At 45.7% G+C, this 27,299-nt stretch overlaps 1 protein-coding gene across 1 annotated transcript in view; it reads right to left on the bottom strand.

Moving 5' to 3' along the window:
- Window positions 1-27,299, bottom strand: part of LOC135385619 (kin of IRRE-like protein 1) — a 569,797-nt gene that overhangs the window by 437,527 nt on the left and 104,971 nt on the right. The gene's annotated exons all lie outside the window — the stretch shown is intronic.

The following is a 27,299-nucleotide window of genomic DNA, read 5'->3' on the forward strand; positions in this document are numbered from 1 at the left end:
CGGGGAGATCAGCGGGAGGTGAATGAGCTTGAATGAGGAAACGGTGAGCCCAGTAGGAAGTGAGTGAACGTGAGCGAGCAAAGTTAGTGCTGCGCAGAGAGTGAGTGAGCATGAGTGAGGAAACAATAAGCTGAGCGGAATATGAGTGCGCATGAGTGAACAGGAGTCAAGTGCCGACCTCTGGACCCTGCTACGGCTGTGCCCGATTACGTCACCGATGTCATCCCCGCGCCCCGAATGCCAGATTCCATGATTCCCAGTCGCTCATTTGTGCGAGTAGTGTGGAAACTCAACGTAGGGGCACCAGGAACATGAATGTTTTACTGAGCACGCGAGAGCAGGAACACCAGAGGAAGGGGGAACACGGAGGAGAGGTCCGGAGGCGATTTGCACCGCGGGCGGTTAAAATTTTTTAAATGCCGTGTTAGCGCCGCGAAGCAACTGTGGCGGTAAGTGCCATACAGACGCGGACAGGAGTGGGGGAGATGGGTGTTAGTGTGCGTCCTGGGCCGACTTCAAGGGGAACTGTGCCGACGTTCGTCTGGAAACTCCGCAAGAAAACTCAGGGAAAACCTCAGACAACACAGCCGGTGGTAGGATTCGAACCCACCACCTGCTAGACTTCAGCACGACCATGGCTACCACCAATGAGTGGATGGTTTTACCCATTCGGCCATGCTGCTCGTGCGCGTTTAAAAAACGGCGCACTTCCATCGGAAAAGATTCCTGGTGCACGAGTTTCTCGACAGGAATAACCGTTTTAAGCGAAACGATTTTGGGGTGTTCAGGAAATTTCATAGTCCCTTTAAACTGGCATTAAATAATTCGTCGAACATTGTTCATTTATCATACTCGATGAAAGAACGCAGCTCACAATTAGCATATCTGCAATTCCTTTAGCTCCAGCGAGCGTATTTACCGAGAGATTCGAAACGCCTAATCCGCGTGACACTCTCCTGCTTTCCCTGTGTCACTCGGCTACGTCATGAGTCCCACGTATCGCAACGCTGCATTCCAGGCATTGGAAATCAGTGATGATGTTTCGCGGGCGCCCGCGTGAAATGACACGTTGCGCCTTTTGGTATATACAGTTTGAACTTGGAAAGGCTGATTTGGAGGTTCTATGTGAAAGGATGTTCCGAATTTACCTCACCCTTATGGAAATAATTTCCTAGTTTGTATACAGGCCTTAACCAGGACCTATCCAGCCTATTCACTCCCAATCTAGCAGATAGAAACTTGATTAAAGCTAGATACAGGATTTATTGAGCGCACTGTATACATTTTCTAAGCAGGAATTCCGAACCACTTTGTAACCAGCCCTTATCAATTTCTGTATCAAGCACACTGTGTTTTTATACGGAAATTTCTGTCCGTTTTCTAACTAGTCTGTATTCAGCAGCAGTATTTTAATGACGTTCTGAACCCGATCATAATGTACGCATGCAAAACAGAAAACAGGAAATTTGGACAAGGAATTTTATTTCATGTTTTTAAATGTGCCATGTCATTGACCATTCTTTCACGCGCCGTACGTTGGCAGAGATTTCAAAATCGTTTCCATCACTGCTGATGCACCACGGGTTGAGGTTGTGCACCTGCGCACCAGAATCCCGTGTGTTGTTGGTCGTAATCCCAGAACAGTTTGTTGTGTTTCAGTAGTGCTGGGCTCAACATTTGGTGAATACCGTACCCAAGGACACAGAATTTGGACAATTTCGCGGCTATCAGTTCACCACAACCCTATTGAAACTGAACATCAGAGAATTCTGATGTTTCTTCATGAATCTTGATGTCGCGTCAACATTTCTTGATCTGACATCAAGAAACATCAGAACTTTCTCGTGTCACATCAAGATATATTCATGCTCTTAGTGCTGTCTCATGCTCATCAGGTGTCTCAGATATGCTCTGATGCACGAGGCGAACACCATGTCGCTTGATGGCACATCATAAAGATGTGATGCCCCTGACAACCTCAGCAAGTTTTAAGTAGTTTCATGGCACATTAATCTGCCATGTACACGATCGCACACAGTAAAAAAAAATGTTACAGTTAACCTAACTTTCTTTGATCATAAAAAACAAAAGAAAAAAAACGACAAAGAAAGGGTCTGCAACACAGTGAGCGCACTTTTTTTTATTCCATCGATCGCTCACTCAATCATAGCCAACTAATAGCTTAGCCTTGGCCAATCACCATTGATGGGTAACGGCTACGTTCGTGGTGCCAATTTTCTCCGTTTTTTTTTTCTTTTTTACTCACTCATTCACGACCATCGTCTGAGGTGGAAGAAGAAGTGAATGCTGCTTACATGTCCGTCCGTCCGGGCCCCTCTGTATATGTCATGCATTTACGTGATGTTATGGTCTATATTCATATGCTGATGTGCTATACTACTCTAAATCGTGTAGCGGTTTAGTAGCCTAAAGGGGACCAAACTGCGCAAGCGAACAGACGAGTTGCAATTTTGCTTCAAACACAACATTCAGTGGTTCTTATGAAAACAGTAGCATTTCCCGAAACATCCTGGAACCGCCACAAGCTCAAGAGATAGTACGATTCCACCGTTGTCATATTCCGTCCGTCGAGCCATTGTGCGGAGACGTTGGCTCCATGCCCATTTCAACACGGGCTCGCCCGCGCGTCGTTGCTTCTTCATCATGCCACCAGCGAGCGCTGTCTGTCGTGCATGCGCGGTTTTGTTGGGTTCGCTTTGGCTGCTGTAACCCATGGAGGTAAGAAACTAAGGAGATGCCCTAAGCGCCTCTCCCAATGCAAGCGAGCGTGCTGTGATCCGCGCATGGCATTGTGGTTAGTTGCCCACACACGTGACCCATAAACGTCACGGCAAGACGTCATAAAACATGGCGTCCTCCATGTCCGCGGCCACGCGGCGTATCTTACCTGAATACAGAGACGAGCTGCGGCCGAATAACTTGTTTCCGCTTTCATAACATCTTAGAAGTTATCACACCCGTTGAAACACAAGATAGATCATCTCAGTGTGGAAGCAATGGATCACAAATCGCTAGAAGACGTACGTACGTCATCGTGACATTGCCTGGCTTCTCTTCTGTTTTGCTCAACTTTTGTTGTGATTTATCACGCGGCAAATGTTGAAACAACCCATAACCTTCAAAGTATTGTGCGAATGGACTCCTTGAAGGTAAGACGTTTGCTGAAGATGAGGTTTGCTAAACTTCCAATCCTCCGAGCAGACCGCCATAACGCCGAAACATGTGGGGATCACGTGATCGGGCAACTAGATGGGCGTGGTATTGCCAGGAGCGACCGCTAGAGGGGTCCCACGGCCCTCCGATCTTATAGCCCTCTCCTTAGTTTCTTACCTCCATGCTGTAACCGCAGGGGTGACACAAACCCGCCATTGTTGTAGCTACCCTCAAGCGGGTGCTTTTGGCAAAACTGCCATCTTGTGCTGGTCGCACGTCATACAAAACGTCATTTTGAGGTCATGTGATTTTGTTTACCTGTCGTTTTGCCACTTGACGACATATTTTCGCCGTCATAACACCAAGAGATGACCGTATTTTGCCAGCGTAAACTATGCGGTGCTTCTTCCGCAACATGGTAGCCCATTTCACCTTAGTTAAGTACATCGCATCGGCTCGGTAAGTCTTAACGCGCGGTCGTCATCACATCTTTGGAAGTTGGCAACGATATGAGGCTTTATGTGTAAAACTGCGCGTTTTATTGCGAGATTATCGGATGAAAATAATTCCCGTGATCGAAAAACATCCAAAACGTCGTCCAGAAACAACAACTGCATTCTTTACAAACGGTTTGGCCGCCGATCACGGGCGCCGCCATCTTTAGAATGTGTGCCTTAGAATCCTTACCTTAGAATAGAATAGAATAGAATCCTTGCCTTAGAATCACGTGTGCCTTGACGTTTGCTGTGACGTGCGACCAGGACCTGTCCAGGATGCATTGCGTTCGCCCAGCACGCTTTTGTCTACGGAGCAATACATTGGATGCCACCCCTGTGGCTGTAACGGACGTTTCTCGTCGCCGCATCTAGTTCGCATAATTTCGAGCGTTCCACTAAGTCTGCAGCGTATTAGAGGCTTTTTATTGTTGTTCTCACTTGATGTTGTCGTTCTAGCGACCCGCCTGACATGGCAACCGTCCGTAAGTGGAAGCGTTTCTTATGGGCTAGGGTTCCGCGTTTTCGATGTTTATTGATTTTCGCGAAGTCGGAGTTTTTCGATGTTTGTCCTTGCGTGTACTTGGTTTACCCGACAGTTATCGGCGAATAGCAATTACAATGTACTTTCAGTGCTGTGCGCGTCTAACGCAGTGTTAACAACAACTAATTCAAATAGTCAGTTTCTTAAGTACCAGTTCCATAAGAGCTGCAAGAAATGACCGGAAGTCGTTTCCTCACCTTGTTCGATCGTTACGAGGATTCTTCAGATTCACGTAGCACCATGCTTGCATGTGCTCCGATATGCGTGCCGCACCTCTTCCACAGCCCACATTAGCTGTCACGCGACAATACCTGCATACGACATCTTCCTTGCCTGAGAGTTCAAAATCTTGATTTTCGCAAACGTAGTTCGAGGCCCTCTTCCTTTTTCTTCCCATCTCGGGCGCCGCGGAAAGACCGGACCGCCGTACGTGGAAAGTGGAGGTGTATGTACTGTCGTAACCTCTCCACTAACCAGCTAAGGCCGGTGACCGAGATTCCACTTGACGTCACGTCCCTAAACGGTTCATAAGCGCGGTGGGGCACCTACAATGGCAGAAGAATGAGATTCCGACCAGCGCACCCGGTCCGGGACAAAAGGATTCACCCTGGAACACTCAATGTAGTCGCAGGTCATCCAACCATAGCAAATCCCAAGAAAAGAATAGTAATAAAGGAAAGTCTGCTTGGCATGTTGTAATCTTAAGCTGCATGTGCAGCAATTTATTTGTCATGGTTCCTGGAATGTCCCTCTGTATTCGGTGTTTTTCGATTAAAACTGAATGAGGGAACATTTACCCGGCGTATGTTTTTCGATGTTTTTCGAGTAAAACCGAAAACGCTGAACCCATAGCCGCCAGCAGACCAGTCAGTCTTGTTTGAAATGTCAGAGTGAAGACGCAGATCTGAAGTCAAATCGCTTTTCACCTTCAGGATTTTTGTCGTTCCAGGTGTGCAATTAATATAACTGTGAAGTAATAAGTTCGACTGCGCCAGGCATTCTCATTGTCCGTTTTAGTCTGTTTGCAAGCGATCTGGACAACGACAGGGGGATAGAACGCCAGATGAAACCGTTAGCGACTGTAGGCTTTGAGCAGACGGTATGTCATATGTCTCTACACTACTCTACATGGGTGTCCTGCCATCGTGTTTTCCGGAACGATATTTCTTGCAGGTTGAGCGTGTATGACGCAGCGGCCTCCAGCAAGAGATACGCAAGCCTCGTGTACAATGTGGTGGAGACTCTTGCTGGTCATGATAAGGTTTACAAGTGCTTTTGCGGAAGAAAGACAAGTTGGACCGGATGAGGACCTAGGTGTGTTCTTTTTCGTTGTTCTTCACCGTTCGAATATTACTAATTTTGTGTCCCCATGAACTCAACGCTCAGTTGTGTTGATGATAAATGGATATGCTTTGAAAGGTACGTACTCGTGAGGGGTAAATAAAGGGATTTATTGCTACTATCTACTGTTGCTGCTATCTACTGAAATCACCATGGTCATTTCAAGCTGTCCGCTAACTGTCCGATTTCACTAACTGTACTTCACTTAAACTGTACGATTCAGCACAGGAGAAAGACTGCCGTGCACGGCAGTTTTCCTCCTGTATATAATTTATATTGAATTTATGCATACAATATGTATACATTTTACATCATACAGCCAGTTTAGAAGTTGGGGCTAACGTGTATATAGTTTCTAAACAATATGATTTTGAGTTCGTATACATTTTGGTTACCTAATTTGTAACCACTCCCGCGCTCATTTCTTGGAAGAACCCATATAAAAACTAGATAGGAGCTGTCTACATGGTTTATCTACCTTTAACCTCCCCAACCCAGGATTTTGTATAGTGTTCGTATACAATCTGGAAAACTTTTTTCATAAGGGCAGTTCCCATACTGTAATATATTATTGTGTAAGGGATCCTGTATCGTGACTGGTTGATGGAACACAACGCAAAAATGGCGTGCGGCTATTGTAAGCAGGACATCGCCTGAGATGAGTACGAAAACATGCTTTTAGATCGCTGTTTAGCGCTGTTTTAGTACCTACATTTTCTGGAAAACTTTCACCTGTGGCAACGTAGCTTAACTTAGCACAACTTAGGCAACTTAGCACAAGAAAAAGTGCCTCCCGTATAACTCTATAGCGCTTCTTTAAAAACTGAGCGTTGTTTCTCTTTTTGTGCTTTTCTGTTAATGTCGTAAAGTTTTCCGCTTTCCTTTCCCACTCCTTCAACATTCGTGACAACCCTCTTCCGGCTTGTGGGTTTTTAACAGTACCTAATGGTCAGTTATAAACATGCAGAAACTGTAAGGTATGTCCTTCCGGAAGAACATACTTACAGAGGAAGAGGGAGCGCAACCTAGGACAAATACGAAGTGGACGAGACTAGCGCAAGTCCTATACAGACTCATCTTCCCCTGGAAAACAATGAATCAACTAGCCCAACAAAGTGTGATATAGCTCAAAACACACACACACATAAATGGGATGATAATGTGGTGGATCATTCACCGCTTAGCTTGCAGCTTATCACATGGTGGCCTGAGACACATAATATCTGTGTAATGCATTGAGTAGTGTTTTTAGCAATCAAATATTGTCTGCGGATTGCAACACTGGCGCAACTCAATGCACTATATTTTGAGAAGTTTTGAGGGCTTTCATTCTTTGAGATTTTGGGAGAGTTTTGCGACACAAAATGCGAATCGTCGAACAAGCACGGTTGGGTGCATCCAGCAAAAGAACCTAGTCAGGCATCCGTGCAAATGAGCTGGCATTGATGCTTTGCTGACAGCAGTAACAGAAAAGCGGCTTTCACTTTCTGATCACGCCAACCATGCCGGATACAAAAACGGAAGTCGAAAGCACACAGCGCGAATAGAGAGACTAGATACTGGAATAGAGGGCGAAGATTTCCCAGCAAGTCACAACAATTTCAAGTAAACCGCTCAAGGACTGTCATCATTATTAAAAGAAAGTGCAACAGTAATCAATGGCTTCCTTCAAATGCATCAGGTAACAAATGCGGCCTATCTGCTCCTGCAACATACGACGACGATGACGTGCCTTGGCTGCTGCGCGCCATTGCGCCAGCCAGCCAGTTCTATACCGGCACCGTCCCAGCGTGAGGCCAGGAACACCTGCCCGCTGGGATATTCCATTATCACCGGTCAGGACTCATGTAGGAGAACACCATCTCCTCTACGTTTGGTGACCCGAACGAGCAACAACGCAACCTGATGTCGTCGAGACCATTTCGCCGCCCTCGCATTCTCTTTCCGTTCCATCGTCTGCGAAGATCACCTCGTCAGCCATCACCACCGGTACACAGAGCCCTGGCAGCATCCCTCCAACTGCTGAACCAAGTGAGTCACCCCGCCACTTCTCTCCACTGAGGCTTCACACCGCGACGTCCACCGTTCTCTGGCGTTCTTCTCCTGCCGGTCGTGATATTAGAGCCTCGAGCTCGACTACCGGTCCCGGTAGTCTCAGCAGCCGACGCCACGACGTCATGAGCCAGCGTCTCGGCAGTTGGGCCTGGCGAACACCGCCACCACACAGCCCCAGCGAACACCGCAACACATCAACAAACATTGTGCACATCGCCACCTGCACCCCTCCCTTGAGCTGGCGAACACCGCCACTCTCCTCACAACTCCTCACTGCACCCTTGCGCACCGTCCAACCTCATTCTTCCTCCCTCATCCCCGTGAAGACCGTCAGCGGCAACCGCAACGGACATCGTACGCCCAGCGTCCCTCGATCTGCACAGACATCAACACCCACGCTCTTGCACAGCTCCGACCCTCTTGCACAGATGCCTCTGTGTCCAGGCAGGGGAGTACCTGTGGTGGCCTATATGTTCCTGCCACAAACGACAACGATGATGTCCCTCGGCTGCCGCGCGCCACTGCGGCAGCCGGTCAGTTCTACCGGCACCGTCCTAGCGTGAGGCCACGAACATCTGCCCGCTGGGATATCATCGCCGGTCAGGACTCATGTAGGGGAATACCATCACCTCTACACTATTAACAGTATTACGCCCAGCCTCTCAATCAAAATCATGGTGACACGGCCCAGCGTCCAGTACAGTAAGCGTCCAGTCCAGTACAAGCAGTACAGCGTCCAGTCCAGCGTACAGTAAGGGAATTAGTGTTTTCATCTACCCCTTCTGAAGTACCTAAAGAGTTGAAAATAGACGGAAATACTTACTTAGGACAGGCGCTTGGCGGAAAGGGTAAACAATCATTTGGTAAATATCGATGCATCTGACAACCCTCTTCAGTCCTGCTTAGGCAAGACGTTCGATGACTACTTCAATATTCCGCAAAGCAACTCATTCTTTTTATGCCTAGCATCGCCGCTCGAGGTCGGAAAGGTATACTGTTGTCGTTAAATAATACAACTTCTGTTGGGGTGGATGCGGCTTGAGTGTTTTCCCAATTAAACATGCCTCTGCTGTATTATCCTACCCTCTCTGTCACTTAGCAATTTTATATTCACCACTGCGGTTTTCTCTGATGAACTTAAAACGTCTAAAGTCATCATATTAAGCAAAGGTGGAAACAAAAATGATACAAGTAACTACAGACCAATATCTGTTTTACCTGTGTTCTCTAAAGGAACTTTTAAATAACAGGTTATCTTGCTTTCTACACGAAAATAAATTAATAACTGATCCCCAATTTGGCTTTCAGGAAGGAAAATCTATAGAAATCGCATTGCTGGTAATAAAAGGTAAAAATCGAGAATATTGAGAACTGTCTTTATACAACTGGATTATTTCTAGATCTCACAAAAGCTTTTGACATTAGCCATGATATCCTGTTGGGCATGTTTGACCTTTACGAAATTCGCAGAATAGCCTATAACCTATTTTTCAGTTTCCTTGTATCTAGATATCAGTACGTTTCAAACCACGGTCACGATTCCTCAAAGCAGTTGATAAAATATGGTGTTCCTCAAGGTTCGATCCTCGGTCATACCCTGTTCCTTATCTACATCAATGACATCATTGCAGTTCCTGGTGCAAACGATACCCTGCTCTATGCAGGTGACACCAGCGTGATTTCCGTCAATTCTTTGTGACACTTAAATATCGTAGTAAATAAATATCTGCATGGCTAGATAAAAATAGACTGAAGTTGAACGTGAAGAAAACAAAATATATAGTGTTCGCAGCAAAAATAAGCCGATTACTGACGACACTCTGAATTTATGCATTGGCCAGAATGAAATTACACCCATTAGTAGCACACATTAAGTTTCTAGGTATTTGGTTCCAAGAGAATCTATTGTGGAATATGTATATTAACCATGCCACATCAGAAATCGCCAGGAAAATAGGAGTATTGTACAGTATCAGGGATATTGTACCGGCCACTAAGTTGCCCCACCATGTATTATTGCGTGTTAGTGTGGTGCCTGACCAGTTCCGCTAATTACAACATAATTTATGGTATACAAAAACGAGTACTGAGCTTCATCGCGAACACTTCAGACGTTACACCGGCCACTTTCCAGCAATTAGCTATCTTGCCAATACAACAGTTATTCACATAAGCTCGACGTACATACATACAGGGTGTCCCAGAAACGTGTCATTGAATTATAATTAAAAAATACTACGCCACCTAGAATCATTCGGTCAAAGACATTTGTTCTTACTTGGTTTCTGCCACCTCATGATGTGAATGTCAAGTTACGTAAGTTTTGGTATGGAAATACTCGTATTTGCGAACTGAACTCGGGAATTTACCAAGTAAAGGTCACGTTTTTACTCCACCAATATGAAGAGCGTGCCGAATTTACTCAAATTCCTGATAGTTGACAGGGATATTGAGGAGCTATCCCATCGGAAAAAATAGCCGAACATCATGCTTTCCGGAGTACACCGAGCATAGCGCGTGACGATTTTTTGAGCGCAATCCGTTGTCAGTCCGACGAAAGGAGGTTGCAAACCCAGCCCACAGGGTGATAGTAGAAAAAAGTTAGTTCCTGAAATTGGGAGAGGGAAAGGCATAATCTCAGCGAAGCCGGATGCGATGAGCCATGTCTGTGCTATCTGTTTGTTATCTCATGTGTGGGCTGTGTTTGCCCGTCGATCCACAAAGAAAGACGATTTTTTTCTTGGTGGATCGGTATCCAAAGGCTTGAGCCTGAACGTTCCCATCGATTTGGGGACGTGGTCATCGAGTCGGATCTCTGATGGACTCGCAACATTAGGCATCTTAAAGGACAAGACGCTGCGATGGATTTCTGCTATTCAACATCTTTTTGAACCCGGATGGGCTGTGATTACCGCTCCCTTCCTGCAGTTCAGAAAGCCTCAGAGCGGGAGACTGTGCTCTACGGTCCTTCCATTCTCCCACGGAACTGCCACCTGTATTGAATACCCTTCGGAGCCCTTATACTCTAACCTTCCCTGTTAAAGTTCTAAATATGGTGGAGCACGACAGGCTCTTGCGGAAGCAATACTTCCAGTTGATGTGTTACGCGAAAGAGGGTCAGCTCGGTACTACTTCCGCCTGCGTGCACACGGGAAAATTCGATGCCGCCCGAAAATGACCATTACCGAGTGGAGTAGGCGACATGCCCTTTACTGTAACTGTCTGTTAGGGAGTTTTAGTGAATCGTTTTCAGTGAAACGGTTCGCGAACAGTTCTGTCGCTGTCCAACCAGAGGATTACATCCCCAATCACTCCCTCTTCTCATGGACCCCCCGCGATACCGTTTAAGTGAAAACGGTCCATCACTAGAACTACCTAATGGTTTTGTAACGAAGGACAGAACACCGCTGGAGGCACCGTGGTCTCCGCCCATTTTGATCAGTCCTCCGATTCTTCTGGAACTAAATGACCCTTTTATGCTCTGCTAAAAGAGAAATTCCCTACATCTGAAGCGCAGATATACACATATATACGTCAGATGATGATGAGGCTCTTCAGCAAACGGCACGACTGCATCGGAATTTGTAATATCATTCGAATCTGTAGGGCAAGCACGACGCCTTTCGCACGAAACGTCATCCACAGTGCACAGATTGTGCAGATTTCTTGCGATGTCGGTGTAACACGCAAATAAGAAACCATGCATGTTGAATGCGTGTGACCCAAGATGTCATACGGAAGGACAACGGTCGCAGAATTCGTATAGCAACATCTAGGTTAACGTATGACGTTAAGCTGCAGTGACGTTAAGTTGCGTTAAGGTGCAGTGCAGTGCGGGAACGCTTTCCGAAACACCATATGCTGGGGATACCCTACTCGTGCTGTTCCGATAACAAAAGAAGAAAAAAGAAAGAAGAAGAATAAGAACAGTGGTAAGGGGGGGAGGGGGGGGTGCTACAGCTTAGGAATTACCGCACCCTTAAAAACAAAGTTTGGAAAGGAATTTGGCAGGACGCACGGCGCATGGAGAAATGGCGTCATTCGTTCATAATAGCATGACTGTATATGCTATTCTCCTCTTTCTCTCGTGCATAGTTGTTCTCAGCTCACGTGTCTGGATACCGTTAAACGACTCGACGTCTGCGCTGCTAGCTATTGAGAACCATGGACATATGTGTATCGTCCGCTCCCGTGGTGATGGATGCGCAGCAGCTCTCTTCTCGCAGACGGACGACAATGACATCACTGTGAGGTGACCGTTGTCCCACTTTTAATCGCTTAAAGGAGTTCAGAAAGCCATTCAAAGATTTTCTGTTCTGAACGCGTTGTGAAAGTAGGTAACTTAACTCGATGATTAACGCACAAATTTTCTTTGTACGCGATATTTTTCATAGAAAAAATGACACTCGAACATCGCTGCGCGCGATCCCGCTCGACTCGCTCCGCAGGGCTATACGAGGAGGAGGAGGAAAAAACGTCATCAGTGATGTCATTAGAGTTCAAAGCGGCTACCGCGCTTCTATCGGGGTCAGCGCTTCCTCCCCTTTTTTTTATTATTTTTCATTGCTTTTTCCCTTCACAGTGGTGAATAATGGAGTACTTGAAAGTGCCCGTGAAATATCAGCACTTGTCCCCACTTTAGGAGTGGGAATTTCGGACTCTGCAAAGATGCAGAATGACGAACTGTACGCACATAGTCCTACCTGTATTTAAAGAAACTGACTGAAATGTATAAAAGTTTTCTAGTATGTATCCTTGCAGGCACGTCGCAGGCGACATAGGTACCACGTTTTGTCGCGTGGCGCGCTGACCAGCAGTGCGCAGGATCAGCACGGCATCGCTCCAGCTCTCAGTCTCGGTTTGAATTTTCCAACTCCGGAGGCTTCAGCAAGTGACAGGTTGGGTTCGTAGTCGTCCAATCGAAAGCGTAGAAGAGTAGACGAAAGTGATGACGTTTATTGTCATCTGACCGTGTATATATCTGAGCGTGTCAGCGGGGGCGCTACATACACGACGTGAAGCAGCACTGGGAACCGCACGTGCCGTGAACAGAAGAAGGCGAGAAATCCCGGTGGTGAGACAATGCGAAGCGGAGGCTATGGAGCGAAGGTGAGAAGACCCCGCAGCGAGAGAACGCGGTATCGAGGATAACGGGTCTTGGAGCGTGTACGTGAAGTTTGTACGCAACGAGTGGACAACTCGTTGCAACTCGTTCACTCCCTGGTGAATGAGTGGGAAACTGGTGACAATTGTGAAAACTGTTGTCCATGTGATTTTGTGAATACCGCTGCCAAAATATCAAAACATTGTGCTCCACTGCGCAACGTGGAAACAGCTATCGCTGTCACTTCTTCCTACATTGTGGGCGAGAAGGCGTGTTCTTTTTCTTTTTTACTGAGCAGAATCTATGCATTTTTGTTACACGTGTTGCCATAACTACGCTCAAAGTTCTGTCCGCTAACATCCTTCCCCGCAATATCATTTTAAAAATCGCGAGCATGGAACAAATAGCTTCGCAATTTGAGCACCTTTGACGGATGAAAACTAGACACTGGACAAATGCACATTGTTCGGACCACATCGCCTCGCCCTGTGCCATGGACCTCTCCCCAGTTGTAGCAGTCCGCCCTTTCAACCCTATCCTTCGTATAGTAAGGTTCACTTGCTCCTCGTGAACTTGGACACCGCATAAATCGGGAACTGTTCAGTACTTTTTAGTAGGACTTTGGGAAATGCCTTCCGATAGCGCAGGGTATCCATGATAACTTTTGGGAACCGAACTGCCGAGGACCATTTTATCATTTCGCGTGGAATGACCCAATTATGTTTTCACCAAATTACCGTTAGCATTGGGGCAAGGTACCACCTGTCGCGTTGAAACACCCCACTCATCACCATAAAAATAAAGTGTGGGTGTTGTAACGCCGGAAAATGCACCGCTGCCGCCAGGGGCGGATCCAGACCCTTGGCTTGGGGGAGGGGGGGTTCTTTGTTGAAGCGCGTAGTGGGAGAGGGGAGTGGTGGGATCCCATGTATAAACTATAACGTTCTGGTGACGAATGCCCCAGATCGCTTTTAGTATAGATCACCAACCCGCCCGGATTTTCAACATTATTCCCCACCCCCCGTGGATCCGCCACTGGCTGCCGCTTCCGCTTTCGCTGGTCGCATTCTCGCGGTGTAACGCAATGTAGAACCGCGTGGCGGAAACTGCTCCGAACATGTGGTTTTGTTCTATTTTGGTTGGTGCAGTTCGGTCCCTGTGCTATACCGTTCGTTTTAATTTCAGCCCAATTGACAATTTCACGTGCCCTGTATTTAACAACGGCACAACGGACGAATCACGTTTCTATTGCATCATCACCAAGGTAACGGAATATTTCATTCCGCGAGAAGACATTTTTACTCATTAGTGCACCTTTAACAATTATGTTTTGAACTTTTACCTTTCGGCATAGTTCCCTGTGTCATTTTTGACTCTGGAGTACTTATCGAGTACTTATTATTACTAGACGAGGTCAAGGTGTATGTCGCCTTCTGTGGTATATAATACACGGATGTCCCTGAACTTCCTAATACATGTATTAATAGAACACTATTTATGAATAGTTAATACAAACGTATTACATAGCATTCCACATCACTGCCAATTACTTACGACGTGACTTCATGAGGTGTGCCTCGTTGCAAGGCAATATTAATGCAGACGCAATTCACATTCCACAAAGAAGTATCAGTTCCTAAGATAGATTACTTTTTCATTTTTATCGGCACAAAGTAACCAACAAATCAAGACCGCGGCGAATAACTTTTTTTCCTCTTGTCTGATGCAATGAAATATTCATCTTCTTTCTCCGAATTCTCAAATTCTTTGTTCTTCTGGAAACAAGAGAAGGGGTAAAAATACAAGAAGGAACGATCACAAAAAGCAACATTTAAAAACGCAACGCTAAAGCGACTTTCAACGAGCAAACGACGTGTCTGCCGTTATCTCTAAGGCAGCCATTTTTGTACTTTTGCTTCAAATGTGACAGGAGCAAATTCGATTCTGTGCCCTTAGTCGCCCTTGTTGAGGCTTCTGTTCCGCTTGTTCTTTGGCGGATGCCTTTTATCATGTTCGTGCGCTTTATCAATTCTTTCTTTCTGCCCGGTCTTATCTGGCTAGTTTTTTTATAAAAGGAAAAGTAGCCAAAATAAATGTGTTTATAGTACAGAAAGTATAATGTGGATGGTCATTCGAACGAATGAGTTTACTATTTTAGCACTGTGTGTTCGGCTGACGAAGTGCAGGTGACAGCAACATTAATGCCAAGAACATTTTGAGAGCGAATAGACGGCTGGCATAGCGTGTCGCGCCATGAGATGGGCACATAAGACGGCCTCCGAGAATCATGGGAAATATGTCCCTCTTGCACGTGGCGTTCTGACATTATGAGGCCTTTCGCCTGAATTTGTAGAGTAGTATTTAATAAAATTTCGCTTTCAAACATCTGCTTCACTGTGGTACTGGTGGTGGCGCTGTGATTAGTACCAAGGTGCTTCTCGATCTGATGTGATAGCATGATCTTAATTGGTATATCATAAGGGGGATGAAGGGCGGTTTAATACAAAGGGACTGTCACTCGTACTGCACTCGCTTTATGACATGAATTGGTCAGCCAATCAGACGCCAGATTTGCCAACGTTACTCAAGATCGCGGGATGCATGAGAACGTAACTGCTATATTTAGCGACTTCACGTGGTCTCTTAGGGTTTTCGGAACTCATCTATTGGAGAACAGGGCGCTGCTGGCTAACCAGTTTTGGTGCGCTCATTGTGAGTGAAGGATCGTCGAACATGTTACGGCAACTAGCCCATCGTTCAATTGTCTTGGAGTGAAGGATGCTGCGTGTTCACTGTATTGACTGAATGGCTACCGTTTGGAAAACACCACGAACTTCCCTTGTCCTTGAATCCTGTCGCACTATCCCATGTGAGACCGTGCAAGATTTCTAGTTGTGATTCACCATCAGGTCAAAATGTCGACTGTTCTAGAATTGAATTTGTGAATGTGACCAACGTGAAAGACTGGGTAGCCGCACTCCATAGCCGAAGGGTAACGACACAAAACGAAACTGAAATGCACCGATGCTGCTCACGTGGGGACAATCCACCTTCAAATCGGTCTTGGGGGCGTCGTCCAAATAAAGGACCGAAGGTGTGCACTGTGCACCAATATTTTGCAAGCAAAGCGAACAACACAAGGAACCACCACAACTGGCAACCCTTATAACCTATGAGCGTACATTGCACATTAGGAGAACATGACCAAGAAACTCTACTAGCCAACATAGCATCACGTGCCAATCTTCCATCCCCACTCACTTAATGGGAGCATAAACCAACTGCAAGTGTGGTGCTGCCGTCAGTATCACTTGGTAGGGTATTGGTGGCTTTGATGATGTCGTTAGGATCATACCCATTTGCCTGTCGATATGTCGGCATGCTGGGACCGTGCGTAAGGTGCGGGACGAATCGAAAGGAATCGCTTTCTCTTTCGGAATCTGATGTCTTCGCGGATCTGTGAGCCCTTCAGGCGCGAATATCTATGCAACTCTACCAGGGTGCGTTCTCATTGGCCTGTATGGCTACTACGCTTTCGTAGAATTTCAGAGGGGCACACTGATTAGCCTTCACGTACAGCTGTCTTCAAAGCTTCAGACTTCCACCATCACCCCTATGCCGCCAATGCTGTACTAATATACAAACAATAAACCACATCCTGCTTGAATCTATACCACTTATAATGAAGCACGCAGACATCTGCTCAGCCCTGACCACAGCATCTCCAGCTCTACCTCTGAAATCGACTTCGGTGGCGATTTGCCTGCAAAGCGACGACGCCGGACTGCTGCTTTAGTCGCCTTCCTGAAGGAAAGCAGGCTCATATCACGTCTGTACTGTAGTGTAGTGCAGTTTATAGCTCTTTTTCTCTCTTTTTTTTAGCATTTTAGTCGTGACGCTGCCCGCTTTCAGCGTAGCCAACCACGGCGAGCAGTTCATCATCGTCACCACCACCACCACAGACCAAATCCGACCTCCACTTTTACGATGTATTTGAGTTAACCAGAAACTATCCAAACATATTCTTCGCACGAGGGTGATCAAGAAGGAATATAAACAGCGTTCCGTTTTGCCTTCCTGTGTCATTCAGGCTCTTAATGTCAAAAACAAAAGAAAGGTGTTATCCAATAATATTGTTGCTGTAAGATAGATATTGGGACGGTTGAAACGATCCAGAAACGACTCCGAGGCGATTGAGATGATACAACGCGTTCATTTTATAGTCAACTGAACACTTCAAATAAGACGTCGTGATGGCTTGCATGATGTAGCATTATGTAGTCGTTTTGCTGCATGCCACTCGCAAGGGGCTTGGCATATTGCCATGACTTACTCAACCGCCGAGCTCCCGCGCTTCCGTCTACCCTTGTTTGAGCAGTTCCACCCTGTCTCTGCACGGTAATTCGTACCCAATAGGTTTGTTACGTACGCTACCATTTCACTTACTTGAAAGAGAACTGCTCTTGAGCCTTTCTCTGGGAGATCCCACGCTAAAAATTATATTTATTTCGTATCGTAAGGAAGCCTCGTTCAATGTTCAGTGCACAAAATATAACTACCACAAAAAACATAACTCGTTTCCACGAATTTTGTGAAGAAATCACAAAACCTTCATAGTTTCGGACTCCCATAACGTCACCGTGAACTCGGCTGTCCCTCTCCTAGCAACAGCATACCTCTCCAGTCCACGTTGGCAGACTGCCGTCGGCGGTGTTGAGGAGACGGAAATAGGTTTTCGAGAAGCAATGTTGCCAGGCGGGTGGTAGATTGGGCACCCCATGACGTCATGTTTAATAAGCATAGAAATAAATTTTATGATGGTTCTGCGTCACATTGAGAAAGAATATTTTAGGGGAATACAGCGTGATACAAGACTGCAATGAATTGCATTCCGTAGAACTCTGAAGACAAGAGATTTAGTCGGTAGTGGACTTTAATGGGACTATCGCATTCGAAATCTTGTGTATGAGACCGATACAGTAATGTTTGGCACCGCTTCACTGCACCGTTACTGGTTGTTGTGTCTTGTTTTTATCTATCCTTTTCCATACGGTGATGTCTTTGTTGCTTTTCTTTGTATTATTCTCCCCTGCTTTTTTAAGAACTTGCTCCAGGCATTGCAAGCGCGCTCTGTACTGTCATCTGAGTAGGAGGTGGCGTGTTGCTTCAATTATCCTCAATCGATTCAATGCGCCTTTTGGAAACCAGACTACTGCTTTCACTACAATAGAAAAGAAGTAGGGCAGAATATGAATCATTCTCCGCATGGCAATATCGCATTATCTATCTACGGTACCCTCTGGCGTGGCTGGTCTCCAGCGATGGTGAATATTTGAGGTTAATGCGCTGTAAAGGAGCGGTTGTGGTGGGGATAAAAAAAAGTTATCTCTTTGACCGCGTTGAGATGTGTCACCACTGTATTATGTTTTTACGCAATAAATACTGGCGTAGCAATTATATTGCGCACACGGCAGAAGTCTGATTCCCCCGCTTGCGCGAAGCTCTGCGCTTTTCTGAGGAGGCCACGTTACAAGCCAAGGTAACACGTGTCACGATGTGACGAAGGACCTGCGTCCACTGAGACCAGGGATCGCGGAGTGACGTCATCCTGAATGGGTCATCGACACGGCGGAGGGCGGCGCGTCGTCTGCTGCATACGTTTCTCCCAGTTTCACAGACGCTTCTCCCGATGACGTCACATGCAGTCCGCTACGGTCGATCTGTCTGGTGCTATCCACGAAATTTTTCTCATATCTGACAACGTGGGAAAAGTTCTTGAGCGTATCCGTCGAACGAGCTCCACGTTGTTTTGCGGCACTCTCGGATTCAGAAGTCGGCGCCAACGGATTTGATGACGCTCGGTTGTGATTCATAATCTGTCTCATTGAAATGTAGACTGCATATTCGGAGTTCAGTACCAGGTTGAACATCCTCACGTTGAATCATGGCAAGCCACATACTTCTTCCTGGCTCATTTGCCGGAACCTGATACATGTGAAAGCCGCGCGTCTTTTTGGTTTTGTCATTTGCGCAGCCTCGAACTACACACGGCATCACTGCAAGCCTCCTCAATGAAACAAACACTAGTGCAACACACGTGCACGGGCAATTAGACAGACTGTATCTCGTGGAACGACGACAAGGAGAGACGCATCAAACCGCAAAGAGTCACGTTGAACAGCGCCACGTGTGATACACTGATGACGACGAGCGTACTCTCTACTCGTAGACACAAGCAAAGATGATAAAAAAACGAGAAAAAAAAAACGTAACGTGTCGTCGGTGAACAGATACCGTTTTCAAGACGTTTATTTTCCTATTTGATATCCTAGAATGAATATCAGTGAAGAAGTAACACTCCACTCTGTCGAGAGCAGACAAATTTTCCCCAGCGAATGAGTCGCATTGCCGGTGTTACGTCACAGGACCGAAGGAGTGGCCTGGACATGGAATCCGGAAACCTCTACCGCGGCAGCGTTTTCTACACTTAGAGGGACGCTCGCATCCGAAAACTCATCTATGAAACCGATACCAGTGTGTGATCGGCATCGGCCAACAGTCTATCTAGCTAATTTTTCGTTCCAAAAGTGCTTAGATATTTACTAAACGAATTTTAAAGATCAGCGGTGCCTCCGCGGCTGCAGAAGCTCCAGCGGCGTGACGTCACTCTGTAAGCGAATGAGTGAGAGGGCGGCGCGCAGAGGTGGAAGGGCGCCGTCCAGACGCCCCGTAACTCGATGAGAGGCCGCACGGCCGCGGCATTCCCTTTCTCAAAGGCGTGTCATCATTGGCCGGTTACAGGATGACGTTCTCGTGTTTTTCCAGAAAGGGAACTCCGGCATACCCTCGATATCCGTCGTCTGCTCTTGTAATGTATTCCGTCGAATAACAGTGAAACTACGCCAGTATTTCGTGTGGCGTTTTCGAGACCGTGGTGAGTGGTCCGCGAGAAATTAAGTGACACTATAGTTTCGAAATTGAGTGGAACGGATGCGACCGTCCCTTTAAATTGCGTTGTAGTGGGACCTTGTTGTAGTTGACCTTGTTTCGTGTATGCGTTAAGTGGGCCATTTCACGAAATACGAGCAGTTTTTAGAGCGCTATAGAATACCCCCTCCACGCTCCTTTAAGAACAATCTACGGGTACATTTCCTAGCCATTTCACTACCAAGTAACTGAGTGCAAAGGTACAATTTCACACTTTGATTATTTTTATTAATTTATTGCTTTACTGTATTATTCTCTACAATAAAGTATTTATAGCTATTATTCTATGCCAACGTATTTCAACCATAATAATTGTGTTGGACGAATGCCATTCACGCTCAACATCGTTCGTTCATGCTGCGTCGAGCTACACAAAGAAAGAGAGATGTCACTCGCAGCTTATGGCAATGACGACCCGAAAGTATTATGAGCACATTACACAAGAGTCAAATTCTTAATAATTTTTGTCTCTTTCAAAAAGCTGTTTGAAAACACTGTTCAAGCGAAATTTTCAGCCATACTTATTCGTGATGCACGCTCAACAAATAAATATGGAGGATATGAAACTCGGGAGCTGAAATTGACTGAGAACAAGGGTAGTTGTTTGCAAACGGTGCTTGTTGCGTATTTTTCCTCTTCATCTTCCTTTCGAGGGGAGTAGCGCAGCCAGTGGACGACAGCTCAATTGTTGTGCTTGTACATAACTTCACAGTTCCCCTAGAAGTCGGCCCAGGACGCACATTTTCCCCAGGGCGTCAGTCGTGACGTTGCCCACATACGTGAGGCCGACAACGGCAAGCCCTTTCACCACCACCACATAACTTCATTCTCATACCTCATATCTAGTGTTTCGCGTGTAATGGGGTAGTGTACTGCTCTCCAGCGGTGAATCACCCCATGTCATAGTCACGATTTATTTGTTGTTGTTGTTGTTTGCAAGAGGTGTGAAGTTGTCCTGGTTAATGTAATCAATAAATAAACTCGTAAAACATGTACCGGCCGATAATTTTTAATTTGCGTTCTTTTTCTTATTATTATTACTGCATCGCGTTGCTGTGTTTTACTGGGCCTCTGTCATCGGAGTACGTTTTCTGTGTTAGAGCGAACGCAAATGAGTTCCCTAAACCAATTCGGTAAGCAAGTGTCATTTTCGCGTAATGTCATTATACGATGTTCCCGTGTGGCGAACGTGTGAACGAATGATATCCAGTGTAAATGTCATTCGCTAGGAATGAAGTCAATTTCCCGTGCGACAGGGGTGTTGTAGAGCAGGCTAGAGATGCAAAATTTCCGGAAATTTTGAATCGATCGAGAAAAAAAAAAGCGTTTTTTTCTCTGAAAAATTGGGAAGAATGGAAACAAACGTTGTTACAGCGTCTCTTTTCGATTTAAAATTGAGTCGTACCACTGCCGCCCACACCACAGCATACAATGAGCTAGAAGCTTTTGTAGTGTTCATCCTCTAGGCATAAATGCAGAGCAGAGCATCCCATGAGACTGCTGTCTACTCAGCGATAGGTTATTAGAACAACCCGTCCACTCCAACCAGAACTCCGACATTATGTGAACGCGATGGCGATCGCTTGGAGCGGCCAGACGGAGCTCTAAGTTGGTGGTTATTGGCGGATTAGAGGCATCTGAGGCACTGTTAGCCATAGATTGAGAAGGTACCCGTCGAAAAGAACTCGTTACAAGTTAAGTTATCGTGTGCAAAATGTAACTAAGTTAATAACGAAGTTCTTCAGCGTGAAATGTAACTCGCAGTCTGAGTTACTTAAAAAAAAGAACGAGTTACTTCCAAGTTACTCCGGACACAAAATAGCATTACGCAGGTGCAGCCCGCTTGAGCAGTTGAGTTAGACCTTGAGTTGCCTGCGGAGGAGTGCTACACGCTTAGATCGTTTTCATTTATGCCCAACAATAGACCTCTCCCTGTTTGAAAAAAAATGACGTCATAGTGTTCGACAGCGCCAAAATTTGGTAGAATGCAAGAAGGTAGAGGTGAACAAGGTCGCGCCCGAAAGCCACGGTCATGAGGGGAGTACGACATCGTCCCTTAAACGGACGCGACCCTCGGTTCTACTTTTCTTTCAATGGGAGACAGCGAGCAAGTGCCCGTTCGTGGAACCCAGCCCTCCTTCCGATTTGTTTCGGTTTCAGTCTGTCAACCAATGTCATGACGATGTTTCTCTGGCAGAGGTCTATTCGAACGCTTTGCATCTTACCCCCTGTGGGCGCACAATGGTTCAGCTTCATTTCAATGGCAGCGGTTCTTACTTCCTGAATAAAATACTGTCATTGATTGAATATCACGTTTTATGGCAAAAAATGCCATGAAGGAACCGGAGAGAAAGCAAGAAAATATGTGGACGTGAGTGAAAATCGAGTTAAAAGTAACTTGGAACTTAACTTAAGTTACTTTGGCAAAGTTACCTGAAAAAGGAACGAGTTCCTCTGAAAGTTACCACGGCGCAAAAGTACCGAGTTAAGTTACAAGTTACCAAAAAAAGTAACTTAGTTACAGTAACGAGTTACTTGTAACGAGTTACCTCGAACTCTGCTGTTGGCGAGTTGGAACGCATCAAAGGCACGAAACTTTATATTTTTGAATTTTGTCGCCTGGAAATGTTGGGCAATTTTTCCGGAGACGAGGAAAAAAACAGAAAAAAAGTTATTTTTTTCTCCAAAATTTCAGGGTTTTTTCCGGGGCATCGCATCTCTAGCAGGTACCATGACAGTTTCTGCACTGACTTTGATCTTCAACAGTCGGTTCCACCAAACCATAGTGGCCACGCTACGAAATGCTGTTGAGAATTCCACGACTGCTCGAGACTCGAGATTGCGAGGAGAATTCCGGCAACTGCTCCTTCATTAGCTGTATGCATGTTCTCTGAGACACTCTCCGACTGATCGAGCCACATCCTTGGCCAGATTCAAAACTGTGGGTGACGTGATTGCTACAATCGGCGCCTGGCAGTCGGGGAAGAGAAATCAGTTACCGCGCCTGGGTCATGTGACAGATTAGAAATGTAAACACCACCGTGTTTACATCGGTATAGCGCATAAGAAATGCATGAAGACGAAAGTTTGCGTATAGCGCATAAGAAATGCATGAAGACGAAAGTTTGCGTGGTCGTATTTACTTTGTTATGCAGTGCCTAGTAACCACGATTTTTTCGGAGGCTTTTCTGGCACAAATTATGCGCTCTGTGGTAGCGGAAGTCTGTCCGCCAAGTAGGTATCGCGCCACGCGCGAAAATGTGACTGACCTTTTGTAGCACCACCCTGTATATTAACAATTTGAACAGGCGCTAGGCACGTTAGTTATACAGGGTTCGCAAAGATAAACTTTGGGGTTTGTAATGGAGATAAAACAAATAAAAACAGTGTTGGGAAGCTAAAGTAAATGTTAGAGGACGTATTCTGCCCCAAAATTTTGTTATCGATACTGCCACTTAACCAGTTTATCTGCGATAGATCGTGGAACTTAAAAAACCGGCTATACCTGGTCGTTTCCAATCGGCTATACCTGTGCTCTTCCCATCAGATGGCGACATGGTCGAACGCGGTGTTGTAGACGAGTTCACGCAGTAGTCCTCTGTATTCAGTTCCACTTGTTTACTTGGTTTCGATGTCGTCTGGAACGTCGTGTTCGACCGTGTCGCCATCTGACGTAAGGAGCTGAAACACAGGTATAGCCGATTGGAAACGCAGGTATAGACGTTTTTTTTTTTTTTTTAGTTTCCACGATTTATCCGCAGAGAAACTGGCCAACACTTTCTTCTGTCCAGAGCACGGATAATGGTGGTCCCTGCACTTTGCCCTTAAGGGCTAATGCGAGTGTCACGGTCAGGCGGATGCCGCTTACTCAACAGCTTCCAGCGACATATCCTTTTTTTAGCTTTCTTTTTACGCAGGTTCTATACGTTCCACGTCATGGGAATTGCGTTCCTTGCACCCAACCCCTACTCCGGAATGAAGTTCCGGACACGAAGCCCACGAAGAGATGGAGGGAAGAACCAAACGAATACTTTCCCCACAATACTAGCTATTTAGGAAAGAGTTTATGCTGCTATTTGCGTTCCTTCGCACACATGCCGCACAGTTTTTATGCCTCCCACAGCATCAGAGAGAGTCATTTACGGGAACTCGTTTTCAGAACTCGGATTATCGCTGCTATTCCCTAAGCGTAACGTAATGGATAAGAGCAGCCCAAGTAAATTTTTCATGTCACCAAAGAGCTCCCACTTGGACGATGCTTAATCGTCCTCTATCGGATCCACACCTTTTCTCTGTCCGTGGCGCCATTAGCATCGCTTTCTCGTGAATCGGTGCAGATGAGATCTCGCAATTATCATTGAGGAGGTTAATCATTGGTCATAATGAAAAACCCTGGTAGCGCGTAGAAGCTGTGGTCAATCAAGTTATCAGTCAACGATCAATACCAATCTGCTCATTTTCTGTTTCCTTTTTGTGACTCGCCGTTCAGTTGCGAAATGGAAAGTATACGGAAAGTACAACATGACAGTACATTCAGTGCTACACTATTCGGTTGAAAGCAACACTGTGGCGAGGGCTATCGTTGCTATCGGTTAGACGTGTGAAAAAAAGAAAAGAAAAAAGGAAAAAGAAACATGAATGAAGAACAGAAAAGGCCAGGCGATCTTGCCTTCGAGTCACATTTTCTCTTCTTCTTCGCCTTATTTTTTTTTCGACTTCCTATTCCATTCGAAAACCAAAAGGAAGAAAGAAAAAGAGAGAGAGGACGAAGAGAAAAGACGAGTGAACAAGGAAATAATAGGAAAAAAGTCACTGCACTGTGGGCAACAATATCCGTCGAAATGTCGGTAACAAGTCCATTAGCGGCATGCGCGTTTTTTGAGGTTGCGGAGACACTACGCGACAAAACAACATTTGTTAAGTCACCGCAGAGTCAAGAAAAGTCAGGAAGGCGAAAAAGAGAAACAAGAACCACGTTGTGGCAAAAACAGCCGGTCATTTTCGTGCAACGCCGTGTAGCGTACTGGCGTGCGGATCCAGGACTTTGGTGAGCGGGAGGTCCACCCTTGAACAGCATGCTATGAAGTAAACTAGGATGAATTTGACCAGTATGTGAAGATGTAAATTGAAAGGGGTTCAGGACAGCCGGACCCCCCCCCCCCCCCCTCTCTCTCTCTCTCTCTCTAGATCCGCGCGAGTGTGTGTTCGATCGCGGGTTCGATTCCGGCCGACGGTAGCAATGTGTCGGAGATTTCCGGCGCACGTCAAAAGAACCCCTGGTGGTCGAGATTATCCGCAGTCCTAGCCTGCCACACGTACAGCATTTCGCCATACAAATGGGCTGACATATCTTACGTGTGTGTGGTATAAGATTTTCTGCACCACAGCGACCAGTGGGATTCGCCATAAGATGACGATCACTAGCAGAGAGTCGAACCGAAAATGTTATGGTGAATGAATATGTTAGGTTGGGCTTCGGGTTCGGCCGTAAGGGTTCAGTTCCGGTTCAGCTCCGGAAGACAACTAGAGCGGACAACAACCGTTTAGTTCGAGACTAGTTTATTATAAACGGTTGAATAATACGAACTTTGCCTCCATCGAAATGTCGCTGTAAGCGAATTTAGCCGCATTGCGTGTACTGCTGTGGCAACATTCTAATTATATTTAATTTTGTATGGCAGACTAGGACAGGAGGTTGCAATGCTCATAGCGGATTTTGGTGATGGTATAACGCGGAGGTCGAGGAACGTGCACTCTTAAATCAGATGTTCTCCTCCTACCACGATCAGAACTAACTGCCAATTACAAATTTATCTGTGCAGTTGAGAACAGGGGCCGTACCATTATTTGACGCTTTGCATATATTTTAATTACAGATGGGACGTATCCAGAATTTTCCGAATCCGAATCCGAATCCAAGGAAGGCTCTGCAAATCGACAAATCTTACGAATCTCGAATCTTTGGAACCTTTTCTTAAAAAAGAGCTTTAAAAGCCAAGGGGAAAAAGACTTCTACTGAAATGTGTTTTAAAGTAGAATTTGATATCATTGTTTAATGACTTCATCGACTTCATCGACTACAGAAAATACATAAACTCTCGAGTCTGAATTCTTTCCATAAAACTAAGAAACAATCAAAAGCAACACCATGCTACTTTTAAAGTTGCAATGTAAGAGTTCCTGCCTGAATTGTTTCAGTCCAGAACGATGTAAACAAACAAGAAAACACCCGCCGCCCAATCAGGCTTTCGGCGGACTCCGGAGGTGCCAGTTTTCAAAAGGAACAAACAAACGTGGTTGGTGGATTCGAAAGATTCGAATTGCCGTTTTAGGCACTAAGATTCGGATTTCCGAATCTCGAAACTTTGCCTAGGATTCGCGGATTCGCAGATCCCTTATTTCCCCTTCTTTACTTTTAATTGGAAGTGAAAAGCATACGCCCTGTTCTCATAGCAAATCGCAAGCATAACTTTCATCCTTTCAATTTGCGCTAACGCCCCTATAACATGCAACTTTCACCTACGTAGTGTTTGAGTGAGTGTACCAAACGGCGACGCTCTGCTTATTTTATTTTAATTTATTCATACTGCAGACCCAGTTGTGGGTCCTAGCAGGTGTGGACATTCTTAGTAATCCATGAAAAAAAAGCATTATGATCACGAATGAGGACAGCTTCCTCAGGCAACCTGTTCCAATCCTCCGCTGTGCGTTGCAAAAATGAAAACTTGTGAGCGTCAATTTTTGACAACTGTACTTCTAGATACATCGCATGATTCAGTCTCCTGGATCCTGTAACTCGTCGAGTTAAAAAATGCACAATGTCACATTCAAGTTTGTGATGAAGAAGCAAATGCAAAAATTTTAGCCTTGCCCTTCCACGACGCACAGCGAGGGTCTCAAGCTCACACTTACACAACAAATCATTAGCAGAAACAGTCCTTCCGTAATCAGAAGAGATAAAGCGAACATTTATGAACCAACCAACGGCGAAGACCACCACCATCTGCTCAAAATCAGCATCACCATCACCTGTGAATGAAGCGAGTCAGAAAGAGAGAACTAAGAAAGAAAAAAAGGGGGACAAAGGGGAGCAAACTGGCGAATAATTGCAGGTTCTAGGTCCCTAGAGTGCAATTACTCTCTGTTTGAGTCCCCTGGCACTGAAATATACTCCCGAGGACAACAAATAGTACCCTGAATGCAACAATCTACGTAAATATGTGCTCTTCGTGAATTTGATGGAACAAGCTAGTCTATATATTATAATTACGTCTTTTTGTTGTTGTTTTCACGAAGTGTAAAATTTTAGCGGGTCTCCCTTGGCAAATTGTGTCTTATACGTGTCACAAGATTTTATACGTCACGGTTTACGGATTAATTAAAAGCAAGAACAACAATTTAACTTTATTTTAATGGCCATGATTGAGGGGTTTCACCGCCAGGGGCGATTCTGTATCCCGAATCGCTGGCGTAATATGGTGAAATGGAATAATGAGTCTCCTCACAGTGAGGACCGAAGTGAGGGCAGAGCTGGGCTGGATGTGGCCACGGACCAAGCAATTATGACGTAGTGAGAGGGCGAGAGTACAGCTGATTTAGA

Source organism: Ornithodoros turicata, chromosome 2 (assembly GCF_037126465.1).
Source record: "Ornithodoros turicata isolate Travis chromosome 2, ASM3712646v1, whole genome shotgun sequence".
In the NCBI taxonomy this organism is placed as follows: domain Eukaryota; kingdom Metazoa; phylum Arthropoda; class Arachnida; order Ixodida; family Argasidae; genus Ornithodoros; species Ornithodoros turicata.